At 43.3% G+C, this 18,467-nt stretch overlaps 1 protein-coding gene across 13 annotated transcripts in view; it reads right to left on the bottom strand.

The window, feature by feature from the left end:
- Positions 1-18,467, bottom strand: part of ERC2 (ELKS/RAB6-interacting/CAST family member 2) — a 970,222-nt gene that overhangs the window by 93,341 nt on the left and 858,414 nt on the right. For 2 of the 13 annotated variants that reach the window (XR_012090622.1, XR_012090620.1), the window contains one exon: positions 8,487-8,673. The exons of 10 other annotated variants lie outside the window; for them this stretch is intronic. The gene's annotated coding sequence lies outside the window, so the exon portion shown is untranslated. Of the gene's footprint in view, positions 1-8,457; positions 8,674-18,467 lie in introns of all 13 variants that reach the window. One more of the 13 variants, XR_012090621.1, reaches the window with a different exon arrangement.

Raw genomic sequence — 18,467 nt, 5'->3', positions numbered from 1 at the left:
TTAAAGAAGGAGGAATCACTGTGTGACCTTGGACAAGCTGCTTAGTGGCTGAATTCTCAAGTTTCCACATCCATGAAATGCTCAAAACGTTAGTGCTGACTATGCAGGCTGCTATGAAGACTAATTAGATTACTCCATTAAAGCACTGAACATAGTACATGTGTCCCAATGAGCTCGATAAATGTCCCTAGCATTTCAGACACTTGCATAGTCAACTTGATTCTTTTGCACTGGTTTGCAAGCTTTGCTCAAGAAACTGGTTTTGATTACCTACCTTCCACAGCCCTTCCAGAGAGGCACCACTGTTATGGAATGAGTCTTAATATTCCTTTGAATCTGATTAAATCCAATTTCTTGCTGTTACAGTGCAGCTAGAAAAATCCTGGCCAATGCCAGATGTATTTGTTGAATGGCCTTTTTACTGAAGATTTCAGGAAGATAGGGCTGCTATAGGGGCAGCCAAGATCACAGCATTGATTAACAAAGGCGCAAGTTGTCTGGGGAACATTCTTCTTTGACCCAACCCTTCTTCCTCAGAAGGAGCTATTCTAGAATAGAAAGTTTCCACTGCAGACATCTGCTTACCAGATTGGTCCCAACACTATAGCCATTGGTGAGAGCCATCGGGCAGTATAGATTTTCCCTTGGATTGGCAGCTACTTGAAGAAGGGCACAAGCAGGCTTCAAATTTATCATGGAAGTCAAGAGCAGTACAGTTTTGACAAGGACTCCCTTTAAATATCAAAGACTTCTGCAGATTCCTCCACCTAAGTGTAATTTTATTTCTCTTCAAATAAATGGCTGTTGAATAAATGACTAATAAGTATAACCTCCCTGTGCACCAGAAGAAGCCTGAGACCTCGGGAAGCCACGTTGCTTGCTTACAGCCACATCTTGCTAAGGATAGAGCCTGATTCCTGACTGGAAGCATTACTCTACTCTTCCACGTCCCCTGCAACACATCCTATGGTGCATGGAGACTGCAGATAAAGACAGAGAAGACAACTTGATACCTGATGATCAAAAGCTACTAGGAATTCAGTAATGTTATGAAACGCTAATGTATTTAAATTCAGTAACGTTTTTAAATTTTAGAACTCATAGTAGTGGCTATGCACACACCAGAGAAATCACACATGTATTTATGAGGCATTCTATTCTGGATCATGGTTCACTATGTGTGTGTGTGTTTGTGTTTTTGCAGATTTGAGGACTCCCAAGGGTTTTTAGTCCACAGATAAGGAGCTAAGTCATGGAAAATGTAGAAAGTGTTCCCTTTAAATAGGAGGTTTTAAACAGCAGCACTATATCAATAGTGCTACGCTATAGAAAAGGAAGAGTGACTACAGTCATCTATAGTAAGAAATTCTCAGTTGGAATATTCATACTCAATAGGTGTAACATTTTGATCAGGTTGAAGATAATGACAATTTTTTCTATCAAATTATTTATTTTCATCTCAAGGTTGATCTTTACAATTGAGTCTTGTGGATGAATAGCGCCTTGGACTGGTAGAAGATCCAAGTTCTTTCATTTTCATCAGGAACTAACAACATAACATTTGACAAATCATATTGCTCTCTGGGCCTCAGTTTCCCTATCAGTGAAAAAGCTCATGTGAGGCACCAAGGCAGAAGACTACAGACATGACAGAAAATGGAAGGGAATTTCTACTATTGAGTACCCAGGAAAAATGCAGTAATGAAATCAAAGCCTGCATTAGAAGTAGCAAGGAGCGGGCCGGCGTGGTGGCTCACACCTGTAATCCCAGCACTTTGGAAGGCTGAGACGGGCAGATCATGAGGTCAGGAGATTGAGACCATCCTGGCTAACATGGTGAAACCCCGTCTCTACTAAAAATACAAAAAATTAGCTGGGTGCGGTGGCGGGCGCCTGTAGTCCCAGCTACACGGGAGGCTGAGGCAGAAGAATGGCGTGAACCCGGGAGGTGGAGCTTGCAGTGAGCCGAGATTGTGCCACTGCACTCCAGCCTGGGCGACAGAGCGAGACTCCGTCTCAAAAAAAAAAAAAAAAAAAAAAAAAGTAGCAAGGAGATGAATCACTACTCTAGAAAATATCATCAGAAAAATAGGCTGTAATCTTGTGAAGTTATCCCAGAATATAGAGATGTAATCTGTAAGGGACAACATGATAGATATGGGCATTACATAGTGAGAACCTGAGTATAATAGATGCTCTAGAAGAAAAGACCAAAAACTAAGAAAGGGAGCAACAAATTTATGCAAAGAAACACATACGTCGCAGGTTAAAAGGGCTTACCAGAAAAATGTAAAAGAGGTAAGCAGTAGAAATAATCTGGCACAATTATTGACTTGTTGATGTAAAGAAAAAACAATCTATAAGGATCTGGAAAGAAAATAACAGGCTGCCTTTAAGAGCACACATCAAGGTGGGCCTCAAGAACCCCCACCCAAAGAAGTACCTCTCTGTCGCCATGCAGAAGATGGGGGAAACATTCATGTCTGCCATCTTCTCCCCACCACCCATGTCCCATTTTTTTGTTGATTTATTTGGATTTTCAGATCAAGACATTATTTCTGTTTTTTTGCATTATACCCCCTTTAAGAGCTTCTTTTGACATGTGTGCTTTTCTCTGATTCTAGTGGATGACAGTGGCTTGTGATGCTCAACACCAATTCAGGAAGAGGACTAGAAGCCTAGAAGAATGTTGATGGGGACAGAACGTATGTCCCAGAGAGCAGGGGAGCTCTGCACAAGCCTCAGTGCAGGCCTTCGGAATTTGTCTGTGTGGACACGGCCTCTGCGCCTCACCTAGAGCCATTAAGTCAGAATCCCTAATGCAGTGCCCGGGCAAGTGCCCATGCGGTTCTTATCAGCAGCCTGGGTGATGAGTTGCTGATGTCACTCCTACTGGTCCTGCCATGTGGCATCTGGACGAGGAGCTGGAAGGCAAATCTGGGCATCATTAATGCCTGCTGCTGGCCATGGCAAGCCCGCCACAGGCCCTCTTCTGCAGGGCCAAAGCAGGTTCACACACCATGCAGACAGGGGCCAGGGGTAACACAAACGAAGGAAGTGAGGCAGATGTGAGGAAGGCCACATTGGTGGCCAGTAAACTGAGAGGGCTGGCTGGACAAAGGAGATTGCTGGGGCAATCTCGTGGGAATATAGCTCACTATAACCAGATCATCTGTTTTTTTCCAAAAACCCAGAAAGCCAGAATCATATATTATATTTTCAGGTTTTTGGAACACTCTGAGACAAATAAAATGCCGTCTAGGCGGAATTGGCTTATAAGCTCCACATGCGACCCCAGGCTTAAATTCTTCATGTCCACAGAAATTGCCCTTTTATTTTAATCAAAAATGTCCTCCTCAGAAACAGGTCAGGCCTTTCTCAGCAAGTAGAAACTTAGGTGCTCCAAATGACTATCTTCGTTAATTTGTTAATTGTTTAAAAAGCTACTCAGACCGCCCTGAAGTTCAGCTGCTCCCTGTCATTTCACATTCACATTGGTTGTGCGCAAACAACCAGCAAGCTGTCCTTCGGCACTCTGAAATGCCACAAGTCCAGGAAATAAGTGCTTCCTGCCTATGGGAGAGCTCTGCCCCTCTGAAGAGAAGCAGACACATTCAGAGCTGGTAGCCTGGACTATCACTCCTAAATGAGAGAAGGATAAAGAGCCGGGGAGTCGGGTGCAGTGGCTTATGCCTATAATCCCAGCACTTTGGGAGCCTGAGGCAAGAGAACCCCTTGAACGCAGGAGGTCGAGGCTGCAGTGAGCCATGTTCACACCACTGCGCTCTAGACTGGGCTACAGAGTGAGTGAGATCCTATCTCAAACAAACAAATAAACAAACAAATATTAGGGCTTCTGGAAAAGTCCATGGGACAGGAAGACAAAGGGACCCAGATACCAGAGTAAGTATTCCGCTTCCTTTTTAATAACCAGCATCCACTGGGAACTTCCCATGAGCCTGGCTTTGTGTTTCTGCTGTACAGTGAAACAGTAAGTCCTCAGTAACTATTTCTGAATGGGTGGATGGATAAATGAATGAATCAGGCATCTCTTTTATTTCACATTCCTGAAATTTAGCCTTAGCATTGGGAGGGCATTTAGATTTGCATAATCTCATCCTTCCTTTGTCAACAATTTTCGAGGGCCAGGTTTGTGCAAAGTCAGTGTGGGAGGGACCGAGAAAACAACAGAGAACCTGCCCTCAAACTGTGTCCTGGACAGAAGGACATGCGAGACCTGTGAAAGATGCCTCTGGATCCAGAGCACAGTGAGAGAAGGCAGTTCTCTAGGAAGATTATCTGAAGATGCTCCCAACACTTCCCTAAAAACCATACAAACCCCTCCATGGAATAGTGACTGTCCATGGCAGGCAGCTTGGCTCTCAAGGAGGAGACCAGTAGAGGCCGCCCTGAAAACGAGGTATCTCAGACAGAGGCGCCGTAAGAGTTGGAGGAACCAGGAAAACAACCAGAAACAGGAACCACGGTGCTGATGTCATGCTAGGATAGTACATCTACTATTAGTGGACACTTGGAAATCTCAGTCTCTGCAGGAGAAGCGCTCTGCCGCTGGGGTTCACTCCATAGTGGTGTTGCTCAGGAGGTTCTCCGCTGTGTAGCCTCTGTGGGCAGAACCCTAGCTATTGCGGGACATGATGCCAGCTCCCCGGGGACACTTTCCATTGCCCCCCTTCCCATGCCACCACAATCTAACATAACCTAACAGCTAGGCCATCATTCACCTCCAATGAATGCCTGATCATCTTTCATTTCACAGTCTCAACCTCATGTCTCTCCTTGCTGGCTCCAGAGGGGACTTGTTTCCCGTTTCTATGCTGTCCTACGTTTCTGTACTCATCCTTCAGAGTGTGTTTCAAAGTATGAAAATGTAGTTATTTGCTAAATCCTGCCCAGTCTCTGGCTATGGGTTCTCAGAGGGTGGGACAGGGCATGTCTGTCTTGTCCCTACTCACCAGGGCAGACTACTATCTCCTTAACAATAAGAAGGGCTCCCTCATATATCCACAGAGCTTAAGGCAGTAAGGGTATTCTTACTCCTCATCCTGGGATATCTTTACGAGGTAAGGAGAAGCTGGGAGACCTTAAGAAGTATTTCCCCCTTCCCTACCTCCATGACTTCTCTCTTCTATGGATCTCAAATGAGAGGCTTCCTAATGAGCAAATAATGTCTAAAACCAGAGATACTATATTTATAAAATAATAGCCTGTTATGGTGAAAGTTAGAGCTAGAGATAGTCAAAACAAAAATAAGACAAAAAGTCCAAACACCATTGCCCTTGTTCTTGGACCCAGAAGTCCTAAATCTTTAAGAAGCCCTTTGCCTCAAATCCAATTCAATTTTTTAAAAAATCATATTTGAAATACGTGTTTCTCTCTTTCTCATTATGAAGAAAATCCTGAGATACAATATTTTCACATTCCATAAAAATCTGAGTAGCTGCTTTATACGCAAATCACATGGTATACATGATATCCCAAAGATCGAAACTGGCATTCACAGATAATCTTTTAAAAAGACAAAATCCAGTGAATATGGTCATCATCCTTTCTAAAACTTGAATAAAGACAGTAAAAATAATTCACTGACTCCATCAATATTCTTGTGCAAAACAGATGATTTCACCCTCCCCAGCATCTCTCTCCAGCCACGTTTATTCAGTTCCCATTGTGCCTGCCAGGCTGACTCTCAGAGAGAGAAAGCAATGAAAATACATTACACTTAGATGAAACTAAATGACTTTAATATATCCTTAATGATTCGGTGAATCCTTTCAGACTTTGCTAGCATTGTGAGGGCATTTGGATTTGCAGAATCTCTTCTTCCATTTGTCCACAATTTTTGAGGGCCAGATCTGTGTGAAGTCAGTGTGTGAGGGACCAGGAAAACAACAGAGAATCTCCCCTCAAACCGTGTCCTGGGCAGAAGGACACCTGAGACCTGTGAAAGACTTAAAGTTGAGGCCACTAATATTGACTATGTTATTAATATATTGCACATCTATATATATATCAATAATATTAACCACTGGAGAGAGTAGCTTAGGAATATTTTGTCATGTGAAAAAAATACTTCAGTGTCCAAGTCTCTTATTTAACCTTTACAATTCTCTCTACCCTACTTCCCTTTCTCTACGTTCCTGCTGACACTACACTCAGCAGGCATGTCTGAGGATGAGAAAGAAGGCCAGCGCAGCACAGCAGGGCACTGGGGGAGGGAGGGAACAGCATCAGATGAGGTTGGAAGGTAGTCAGGGGACGGAGCATGCCAGGCCTTGTATGCTTGAGCTAAGCATTTACATTTATTACAAGTACAAAGGGGACTTCCCGGAGGGGTTTAGGAAGTGAGTGTATGATGTAGCCTACACTTTGTAAAGATCACTCTGCCAACCTGCCTGATGAATTTATGCCTTATGCCCTCGATCAGATCACAAGGAGCTGTATGGTAGGGCCATATGTAGTTACTCTTCCTTTAATACCCCCATATCATGGACTGGCAGAATGCTAAACCAGTGGCTTTCAAACTTTCCTGTGTATCAGGATCATCCAGAGGCCCATTTAAACACATCTTGTTGGAATCCACCTACAGATATTCTGATTCAGTAGGTCTGGGCAAAGTCTGAGAATTTACATTACTAAGAAGTCTCCAGGTGATGCTAGGATGCCAATTGCTCTTCAAGGCGCTGCACTTAGAGAACCTGTTTAAATCTGTTTGTAGAATAAATCAATCAGTGAAGAAACACGCAAAAATTTTTTTTTTTTTTTTTTGGTTGGTTGGTTGTTTTTGAGACAGGGTCTCGCTCTGTCGCCCATGCTGGGCTGCAGTGGCATGATCATGGCTCAGTGCAGCCTTGAACTTCTGGGCTCAAGTGATCCTACAGACTCAGCCTCCTAATTAGCTGAAACTACAGGCATGCACCACCATGCCTGGCCAATTATTTTATTCTTTTGTTGCTCAGTCCGGTCTCCAACTCCTGGCCTCAAGTGATCCTCCCACCTCAGCCTCCTCAGTCACTGGGATTAGACATCAGCCACCATGACTGGTTAAAATATTTTTAAAACAAACAACATAAATAATCAGTGGTTTGAATTTTATATAAAATGCAGTCATTTATTCTTTTTCTTTTTAAAAATTATTCGTTTTAATCTAGAATGTGATGATAACAAAAGGACTAATCATTGCATACAGAAGCACTCTGAAAAGAAATAGATCATTGTGATTAGGCAAGATGAGACACTTCAGAGGCTGCACTGCCAAGTTTAATTATAAAATTAAGTGTCATTCAAAGAAATTTTTATTGCAAAAGTATGTGATTTACTTCTGTAGGCAGTTATTATAATACTGCCTCAATCCAGGAGGAATATGAGGTGGTGAGGCATCTCTTGGTTCAATTCCAAAACTGAAAATTAGACTACAATATCCTTAGAAGTCAGGAATAAAACTCACCATGGCTCATTGTGTTTGGTTCAAAGTGCACAACATTGATGAACACATCTACTATAAAAGAAAGTAGATTCAAACTCTCTTCCTAGGAGGAACCCCCAAAGATTCCAACTTAGGTGCTTATTATGCCAAAGCAAAAATGCAACTCAAGAATGCAAAGTAAATACAGACTCAGAGCCAACAGAGGAGAATAAAAGTCAGAACTAGGAAAGTTGAGTACACACGGCTGCACAACAAGCATAAGGGCTAATGCCCTGTGGTCTCTGTGAGTTTATTCTTTTCTGTCACGTGTGAGGCTTCGGTTTCCATGTACCAATGTCCATCTACTCAGAAATCATGATTGTAGGCCAATCAACAACAGACAGTCCAAACTCCATGATGGCTTGGGGTTTAGGGGTTCAGTAGGAAGCTGTCTGGCCTGAAGCCTGAAAAGTCATAGGTTTATATTCTGCTTAGGGAAGAAGCTGGTTAGGTATACCCAAAATCATATAAGGCTAGTGAAATCTCATCTATTCATTCAGTAGTTACTTAGGATCTCATGGTCTAAGAAGTCAACTGGGCTGGGCTGGGGGGTAGAGGAGGATTCAAAACATCAAAAGCCACAAAATCAAAACAAGAAAAAGTGTTGAAAATCATGGCCTTGAAAAGCAAATAGTAAATATAATAGTCACTAAGTAGCAACAAATGTCCAACCTTCCTCTCTGTCCCTGTAGCAAGAACCAAACAACACTGTGTGTGGCCACCATGAGGCTGACACAACAATTTACATCACGTGGATGATGGACCTAGATTCTTGTTCTACACTGGTGGAAATCACGGAACATTAATTTACAAATTAATTTACAAATTAATTTACAAATTTAATTTGTAAATTAAATACAAAAATAGCAACCCCCACACTCTAGCAAAATACAAAGTACATGTGAGGCCCCAAATCCAAGCTCATTATGCAGAGTCTCTCTGAAACCCAGCACCCAGCATTTGCCGTTACCCACCTCCAAAAGGGTAAAAGTAAACATTGGACCTGCTCTGGTGTTAAACTGCCACCGGATCCTCCCCGCTGTCTCCCTCCTCCTCTTCTTCTTTACAGACAGGTAATGTTGGATCTCGAAGGAACTGGGGGCTCCCACTCTAGGCAAAGGTTGGACAGGTGATCAATGTACAGCATGAGATTTGGCTGTGCCTACGTGCCTCCGACAGAGCTGGATCATCTGGGACAATGAAAATTATAAGCAACAAGAAAGCAGTATTAACAGCAAGGGCAGGGAAACCAGGACAGCACACACCACAGTTCCTAGGACACCCAGCAACCATTCCTCTCCTCATTCAGTCATTCTACACACATTCATTAAGCATGGTGCCAGGCTCTGGAGATATTGTAGTGACAAATAGGAACACAGGCCCTGCCCCCATGGAGCTTATGGTGTATGTGGGAGAAAGACAAGACAGGCAGTTACAGGACAGCAGGTAAGGAAACCTAAAAGGTGCCATGGAGCACAAAGCAAAGGCAGCCAACCCAGACTGGGGATGAGTGAATAGGGAAGGCTTCCTGGGAAGAAGTGACATGTCATACTGAGCCTGGAGAACCCATGGAGTTAGCCAGCCAAGATTGGGGTGGGTCAGCACGTGCAAGATTCCTGAGACAGAGAGCATGGCTGGTCCAAAGGCCTGAAAGTCCTTTGTTCTCAGCCATTCTGCAGCCTGTAATCCTACATCCAACCAGAGCACCCAGCTTTGGAGTCTGCAGCCCTGATTACAGGAGGAACTGGTGCTCCTCCAATGCCCACAATCCAGTTGCATTTTGACCTCTGCCAGTGGGATCTCAGGAAGCGAAGGAACTTAGAAAACAGCTTTTGTTTTCTCTGTGAGAGGAGAGAAAAAAAAATAATGCAGAGTTGAACTGCTATGGAATAGACCCAATTGCAGCAATCTTTTCTGCACACCAGCATCAGGAGTAAGGGAGATGCCATCCTCATGGAGATTGTTGAAACAGACAAGAAGGTGGACCACAGTTTGGTATCACAATATGGGAGCCCGCTTTGCCCTTTCCTTTCCTCCAAGTCCCTGAGAAATTGCAGGGGGAGCGCTTTGTTCTTCTTACCCTTGGTGTTGGTGTCTAAAAGGCTATCACAGACATGATACCTCCCACTCGCCTTATGCAACTAAGGGAAACCAGATAGCTTATGAAGCCAATCTTGTCAGGGGCCTCCATGTGGAAGAAAAAACAAAAACAAAAACAAAAAACCCCAAAGCCTTGGGTTTGTCCCAGCAGCTTGAATAATCCCCAGGATTCTAGCTACCTTTGCATTATGAAAGAGACCACTGGAGAGGATGGCTTAAGACTGGGTAGAAAGCATGTGGTCATTGACCAAAGACACATAGTCCAAAGTAGCTTTCTGTTTGAATATTATCATATGATCCAAGTCCTACAAACAACATCCTTGATTGAAATCGAAAAGAAACAAAACCCTCACCCGGAACAAGCCGCGTTTTTAGAGACAAAGAAAGGATATCTTCTTAACCTATGACAACACAAATTTGTTTAGGGTTTCCCTCCACCAAGTAAGTAAGCAATTAGGTTTTTACAATAAAAATATCCCCGTGCATGTGCAAACACCAGAGGCAATCATATAATTACCCTGCCCAATCAGATTCAATTGCTGACAGTTGAGTTCCCACTGCTCATTAACTTCAGATCGCAAAGAGGTCTTTACAGAAGCCCTTTCCTTCTCTTCACAAAGGTCCCTATGGTGCCGCGATCAGCCCCGCCACTACCTCATGCAAGATAATCATCCCCAAATCACCAGGGCCAAGGCCAGCCCCCTCTGGCTTCCTTCTGAAAAAATAAAATGAGAAATTCAAAGACACGTTGGCCTAAACACCCTTGCTTCATTTGGGGATCTCACTTCCAAATATAATAGTAACCTTTCACCCCCACACTTTAAGTGCTGTAATTACATAATTAAAACCAATTATGTCATTTAACAGAGACTTTTTCAAGATACGGCAAGTCAATTACCTCAATCATTGACCTCAGAAGATTTCCCACAGTGACCTGCAACAATGAGAACTGGGATAAATTTAGACACTGGCTTCCGAAGGCTGGCATGGACTAGCGGGGTGGGTTGTAGCTGGGCTAGATTCTTTGAGACTCTACAAGCTGAACTGAATTCATTCCCATCTACACCATCACTATTTGTTTGCCCAATCCTTCCCATATCCCCTTGATTTTTTATAACCTCTCTGATGGAATGATTATTTCCATGTTGCAGACAGGAAAAGAAGGCAGGGAGAGTCATAAAGCTATCCGAAGTCAAGCAGCTAGTGTTAACAGCAAGGCTAGGGCGAGACCTAAGTTTTCCACCACAGAATTTAAAGTCACCATGTAGCGAATGGTGTGTGGGTGACTCTCTTACCCCAATTTCCCTTTGAGGCCACACACGTGCCCCCACTTTTATTTAATTCACCTGCATGGCAAAAGGTTCCACTGCAGCTCAGAGGGTGTGACCTAAGTTAGGCCACAGCCAATCAGCTTCCAGCATTCCTCCCCTAACCAAAGCATTGGTTCAGGATGAGCACATGATCCCATCAAAGCCAATGAGAGACACTGGCACTTTTTGCAGGGCCTGTGGGACCTCTGCCTAACTGTACTTGGAGTGACAGTACAAGTGTCAGTTGGAAGTTGAGCAGGCATCATGCTCTACCCAGGAAGTGAGGGTGAATGGAGCCCAGAGATGTGGAGGGAGAAACTGGTTCCAGGAAACACCCTCTATTCCCCATCCCTTCATGCTGCGAGTAGGGGCATTGAAAACACGGGTTATGCAAAAACACACTGGCGAAAGCAGGAAGAGCGCCACCTATAGCTTGGGTATGCTCCCTTTCGAGGATGGAATCAATCCACTGTAGCTCCGAGGCCTGCCTCCTGGTTGCGACAGTTAAATGCCTCCAGTTTTTGAGTTATTTAAAGAACATACCATTTTATGGGCAGGAGGAAGCACTTTAATCTGCAAAATGATTTTTATCACAAACTAAACATCCTTGTAACTTTTTGGTCCTCTGCGTTGGTCGAAGTTGTCTCTCCTTGGAGCTCAGACAGCTGTTGGAGCTCAGAAGATCTGCCTCCACCCTGCACTTTGCCCTGCTCGCTGGTACCCTGGTGCTCTCCAATTCCTGGATCTATGTGGGATGTAAGAACTCAGGATCAGGACGCTTACACTCATCAACATGGGGGCATTTTCTTTCTCTTTTCTTTATCCCAGGACTTGAGGGAGAGCAAAAAACAAACCAAAAAACAGAGCAAGAGTTCCTCTAATTCAAGGTTTTCAGCCTTGACACTTGAACTTTTGAGCCAGACAATGATTTGTCATCAGGACTGCTTTGTGCAATGTAGGATGTTCCTGGCCTCTACCCACTAGATGACCCATTAGCACTCCTCATTTGGGGACAACCAAAAATCTCCGTGGACACTAACAAATGACCAGGGATGGGGGCCAAGATCCCCTCTCATTTCCCAGTTCCCCATTTCCTGGTTAAAAACCACTGCTGATAGCATCTTTAAAAACATAATTCCTTGTAGTATTATGTTGTGAGACTGAGGGAACCACCACCCTTCTTAGAACTTTACAAGAGCCATATAAAGTATTCCCTGAGGAGAACTGACTTAAAGAAACTCTAAGATACCAGCCTGGGAAGCATAGTGAAATCCCATCTCTACAAAAAAACACAAAAAGTAGCCAGGCATGGTGGCATGAGCCTGTAGTACCAACTATCCGGGAGGCTGAGGCTGAGGTGGGAGGAATCCTTGAGCCTGGGAGGTCAAGGCTGCAGTGAGCCCTGATGGTGCCACTGCACTCCAGCTTGGCCGACAGACCGAGACCTTGACTCCAAAATAGCAGTACTACTCACTGTCAGGGCTGTGAAGCCACATAAGACTTGACCCATTAAGGACCAGAGTGAAGAAAAATGTATCAAATAGAAATAATTTTACCTAAACATTGGCAAGAGGAAAAAGACATGGAGGAGAAACATAGAACTGAAAAGCAGTGAGGCATCTATCTATATGGTGAGTTCCAGCATGGGTACTCAGCTTCTCACTTTCACAAGTAAGAAAATGGAACTTTAAGGTTAGTGCTGGGTTTCCTGGATTCAAAACCCAAAGCTGAAAATGTGGAAGAGGTTTGGTGTCATCAGAAATGATCCTTCCAGTAAAAGCCTAAAACTCACTCACTCTGCAGAAAAAAGCCAAAAATGGTAAAGCTTCACTTATTTGGACAAATGTGGGAGAAGTCATTTAAAATAAGCAAAAGTGATGGATTTATAGAATATTTTTCAAGGGAAGGCATTTACTTGCTTTCAAATGCCAGCAGTAATTAAGTGTGAGCTGGCAGAGGTCCTTCCTTCAGGATTGGTTTGAATGAGAAGACAGAATTTATTGAATTAATATAAGCATTGTTAGGCCGGGAAGAAGGGCTTTGAGTTAGTTTGTCCTCTCCATGAGCTAATTAGTTGTATCTTCACACAGGCAGCTGGCTGAGACCAGCCCAAGAATTCCAGAATAGTGGGGTTCCAATGAGGCTTTGCTTCCAGGCACAGACATCTGTGCACCTTGAGGTACTGATCAAGTCAGTCAGGAAAACCAGGCTGGCTTTTGTGTGAAGGCTGGGCTGTTTGGGGGCCTCACTGTGTGAAAAGATTTGGATTCTAGCAGTTTCTTTCTCTACAAGTTCTAATGCCTGGAGAGATGGAGAGGCCTATTAGGGGAATTCAGCTGACTGGAGCTGGGACATCACTGCTTCCTCAGATCCCAGGCAGCCTCCCCTCCAGCTATCAGCATGTCTTGGCTGTCCCATGCTGTCCCCTCAATCTCTGACTGCCCTCCCTTCTCTCCATCACCAGAGAAATGTGACTGCCTAGGGAGCAACCATGTCTTGAAAGGAGAAAGAGCAAGAATAAAGGTGTCTCTGAGGGGCCTTGGTTCTCCTCCCCTAGTTCTTTTAGGCGTTTTGTTTTGTTTCCTTTGGATAAAGAGCTAACATTTAGAACAATAATAGAAAAATAGAAGTACTTGTCTGGAGGGTCTAGCAGAGGTCCACAGTGACTCTTATGAGCTGTATAAAGGACTGTCCCTTCTGGAGTCTAGTTTAAATCTGAAGGAGTAGTCCTCAAATCTTGTTAGAGAATGAATTTCTCAGGATATACTCTTCCTGTGGCTAAGAAACCCCATCCCAGCCCCTCTCTACTAGAACCATTCATCCTGGTCAAGTGTCTTTCTCAGAATACCTGGGTAGGTCAATAGAGATAAAAGAGAAGCACAGCCCACTTCCTAGTTTCAGTTGGCACTAAAACAAGAGAATGAGTTGTGTGTGTTTTGGTGGAGGTGCCTCCTGATTGAGTCTACACACTGGCTTGTGAACCTGTTGTCTGTACTAAAGAAGTTATCCCAAAAATGAGGCTCTATGTACACCATAGACAAGTACTTCCTCCCCATGTCCTTTCAGCATGAACTGAGAGAGGGGCAGTCTCAAGGTGGCAGGTGTCACAGAGGTCACTCTCATAGTCAACAACTGAAGAAGACTTCCCAAAACAGCAACTCCTTGCTTTTGCCCCAGATAAGCCTTATTCCCAGCATCAAGAAAAGGATTTTAATGGTGTGTGGACTCCTGGTTCAGGTAGAAGTTGGTATCCAGAGATGTCATTCCTTATTTATCAAGTACTTATTCAGCAGGTCCAGAAATGTTATGCAAAATTTGGTGTTCATGCTTATATACTTTATTCTGAGGAGCAGAATTATAGTAGCCATATTCTTAAAGTAGTTTGAAGCTCAGCATTAAAAATTAAGCAACAGTTGGCATAAAGTGATCCCTTAATTTTTTTTTTTTTTACCAGCTTTTCTGAGCCCAAATTTACTTACCATCAGGGTCATCCATGTTAAGTGTAAAGTTCAAGGATTTTGAGTAAACTTATAGAATTGTGCGACCATCACAACAAACCAGTTTTAGAATGTATCTACTATCTCCAAAAGACCCTGCGGCTGTTACAGTAAACTTCCCTTAATTTTTGCAGCAAATGTTCTAGAGTTGAAAAGAAAGCTCTTTCTACATCTGCAAGGCTGATCCATTTTTCTCCCTTCCAAGAACTCTACTAAAAAATTATTTGTTGTTTATCTGAAATTCAAATATAACTGGATGTCCTGTATTTGTGAAATCTGGCAACCCTAATCCAGGACCAAAGCAGAATTAACCAAATAAATGAATGTGCATGTCTCGAAATAAATGTATTTTTCTGGAGCATTGTAAATAAACGTGCATTATTTTCTTAGTTTTGAACCATTTGGGTTTTAAGATGGTCAGAACCTAGTTCCAGTTAGAATACCAGTTGAGAACTAAGCTACAGACACACCCTGGATAATTCACAACCCAATTGCTGTTTTACAAGCAAGCCTGGGACCTCAGACACTCGTAGGATTATATGCTACATTTCCCTTGAAAGGTTAAAGTGGATGTAATTGTTAACCTTGCAGCTCACAATCAGAACTGGAAATGTGACTTTTAGGGGCACAAATTATAGGGAAATCATTCTTAACCATTTTGGGGGGTGGTGTCACAAACTCCTTTGGGAGAATCTGATAAAAGCTGTGAACCTTCACCACAGGAAAATGCATGTATACATGTTTACAACATTTTCCAGGTAATTTTCTTCTAGGTGGGAGATGTTTCACAGCTTCCATGACATTGTTCTGAAACATTCATTCAAGGGTTCAAGAGCCTGAGCAAGTTGATTAAAACCATCCTGGATTCTTATGCCTTGCTTTTCTCTTCCTCCTGTTTGTATGGGAAGTGAAGAAGTGAGGATAATGGCAAGGGAACTGACTAACTCAAGACATGGCTGTGGCTGGGCTTGGTGGCTCATGCCTATAGTCCCAGCACTTTGGGAGGCCAAGTCAGGCGGATCACTTGAGGGTCAGGAGTTCAAGACCAGCCTGGCCAACATGGTGAAACCCCCATCTCTAAGAAAAAAATACAAAAAATTAGCTGGGTGTGGTGGTGGGCACCTGTAATCCCAGCTACTTGGGAGGCTGAGGCAAGGAGAATTGCCTAAACTCAGGAGGCAGGGGTTGCAGTGAGCTGGGATTGCGCCACTACACTCCAGCCTGGGAGACAGAGTGAGACTTCCTCTCTCTCAAAAAAAAAAAAAGAAAGAAAGAAAGAAGACGCTGGGCATGGTGGCTCACGCCTGTAATCCCAGCACTTTAGGAGGCTGGGGCAGGCGGATCACGAGATCAGGCGATCAAGACCATTCTGGCTAACAGAGTCTCGCTCTGTGGCCTAGGCTGGAGTGCAGTGGCCGGATCTCAGCTCACTGCAAGCTCCGCCTCCCGGGTTTACGCCATTCTCCTGCCTCAGCCTCCTGAGTAGCTGGGATTACAGGCGCCCGCCACCTCGCCCGGCTAGTTTTTTGTATTTTTTAGTAGAGACGGGGTATCACTGGGTTAGCCAGGATGGTCTCGATCTCCTGACCTTGTGATCCGCCCGTCTTGGCCTCCCAAAGTGCTGGGATTACAGGTTTGAGCCACCGCGCCCGGCCCTGACTCTGTTTTCACAAGTTATATCCTATGGATCTACTGGAAAGGTATCTGGGAAGGGACCTGAAGCACTGCACAAATTTTGTAGGAAAAACGAAAGTTTTAAAATCACTATACTACATGGTCCTCAAAGTCACCAAAATACTCTTGAGTTTTAAGCCATATCTCATTATCTGATTCTAGATTCTAAACAGTAGAAGCCAGGCGTCAATTGGGGAGGATCTGGGCATTCTTTTTCTCTGAGTCCAAAAAAAAAAAAAAGACATTTGGTAGGGACAGGAGAGAAAGACATCCCAGTCCTCACTACTCTCCAGTTCTGCAACATGTCTTTCTTCCTTTGAGCTGCTCTCCTTCTTTCATTTGAGCTGTTCTCCTTCCTTCATATGAAAAACTGTCTACAGGTATGATAATGATTTGTCAAAAACTACCTACATTTTCTCTGATCAAATTTTTAAAAATCCTTTCCCAATTATATGAATTTTCCTTTGGGTGACAAAGATACACAATGACTTATTTTATCATTATATACTATTATACCAATGATACTAGTAGACCACGTGGATAAAGGACAAATGTGCTCACTCTGAGTTTTATAGATGGCATCTCTGCAGTGCCTTAGAGGCCCCTACAAAGTAGGCTCCAATATTATGTTCCTCATTTTTTAGAAGAAAAGACTGAGTGGGGAAAAAAGTTGAGTGACGTACACAAATTCACCCATCTAGCCAACAGCAAAGTGGGATTTCAAGTCACAGCTCATGCTCATACTATGTTGAAGAGATAAATTATACCACGTACCACTAAAAAAACCAAACAAACAGGTTTTATTCACTCATTTTCTCTCAAAAACAAATAATCTACCACTTTAAGGAAGTGTGTTATCACACCCAATGATATGAACCATAAAACTATTCTGGATGTTTATTTGATACTTATTGATGTTTAAGCAAGTCTACTGTGTTCACAGTTATCACCTCAAAGAAAAATATATTATTTCGTTTTTAGGTTTTATCTTATCTGTCCTTGGTCCTTGAAACGGCAAGAGAAATGCGTACACTCTGTTCTTACTTGTTGTCATAGGATACCAGCTGCCTGCTGGGAAAGGCATACTGGGAAGTACTGCTCTGCTCTACACTTTGCGTTAAGACTTAAAAAATAAAAAACCCAGAGTCTGTGTAAATCACCGACAAAGTTGACAAATTTCATGGCTTAGTCATGGTTAACATATCAGATTTCATGGCTTGACAGAGATTAACAAGAAAATCATATTAGAGTTACAACGATGAGTAGATTCTTAGATATTTGATAGAGAAACTCTAAGCTCTCCAAACGTCATTGCCTACTGCACAGCCCTCTTGTCCTTCCTCCTGTGGCTGGAGCCTCCATGAAACCAGGGAGAGCAAATAGGATCTTCCGTTATTGGTCACAATCACCTCACCTCCTGACTATGGCAGGAGTGAGCCAGCGCCTAGCGGGCCCCAGGGAAAGGTCTTAGCATCCGTGAAATAAAGTGAGGTTTAATATTTATAGCCTAATTCATAAAACTGTAAGGAGAAAAAAAATATCTCGTTTGTAGAGAACACAGGTATTTTACCCAGTATTGCATGCACTCAGGAGAGGAATGAATGATCATTGTTGGAACTATGATATTTTTGGTGAAAATTAAGTTTCCATGTCTTTACGAGGAAGCAATTCAGCAGAGGCCTTGTTGTTAAAAGTGGCATGTGAGCAGGAACTTCAAAAGGCCTGTTGACTGCCTGCCGAGCCATTTGGCTGGAGGGCTCTGCATATCCTCTTTCGGGTAAGAGGCAGCTTACTTGTCAACTTTGCATAAAAGACAGCCAATTTGTCAGCCATTTGCTTTAATTTTGTTTCTGAGTCTTCCAGCGACAAACTCCATATACCTTCTGGTCTTTAATATCATATATCTGACTGAGGGATGGAAATTCACTCTAGTGTCTCAGGCTGGTTTCCTTCCCAGGCCATCCTCCTGGGTCTTATAGGATGTCCTTAATCAGAACCACATTACTCGGCTAGAGGAAGTCGTTGTGCAGACGCTGGCAAGACACTATGGCAAAAGAGTTTCAGAACATCAAAGGTCAGATTGGGAATAAAAGCTGCAGTTATCTGTTGTGTTTTCTTTAGTTGAGAACATGAAGGCAGGGTGCCTGACTCCTGAGGAACCAAGATTTGGATAAGTAGCAGCCACTTAGGAAAGGAGTTCCATTGGCCGCTGAGCACAATGGCCAGTTGTGGAAACGGAAAGTCCTTACATTCCAAGTATTCTGGACCTGAGTAAGGATTTTCTCATTTTATACAGATAGGTTTTTATATTTCAGTAACACCCCTAGACTGGTAAAATAAAAATAGCTACATCTTGTCAAAAAATATAATTGTCACTGGACTGTGTAAATGTATACACATACA

This window comes from Chlorocebus sabaeus, chromosome 22, assembly GCF_047675955.1.
Source record: "Chlorocebus sabaeus isolate Y175 chromosome 22, mChlSab1.0.hap1, whole genome shotgun sequence".
In the NCBI taxonomy this organism is placed as follows: Eukaryota; Metazoa; Chordata; class Mammalia; order Primates; family Cercopithecidae; genus Chlorocebus; species Chlorocebus sabaeus.
The sequence above is the reverse complement of the archived record's forward strand: the minus strand, read 5'-3'. Positions and strand labels throughout refer to the sequence as shown.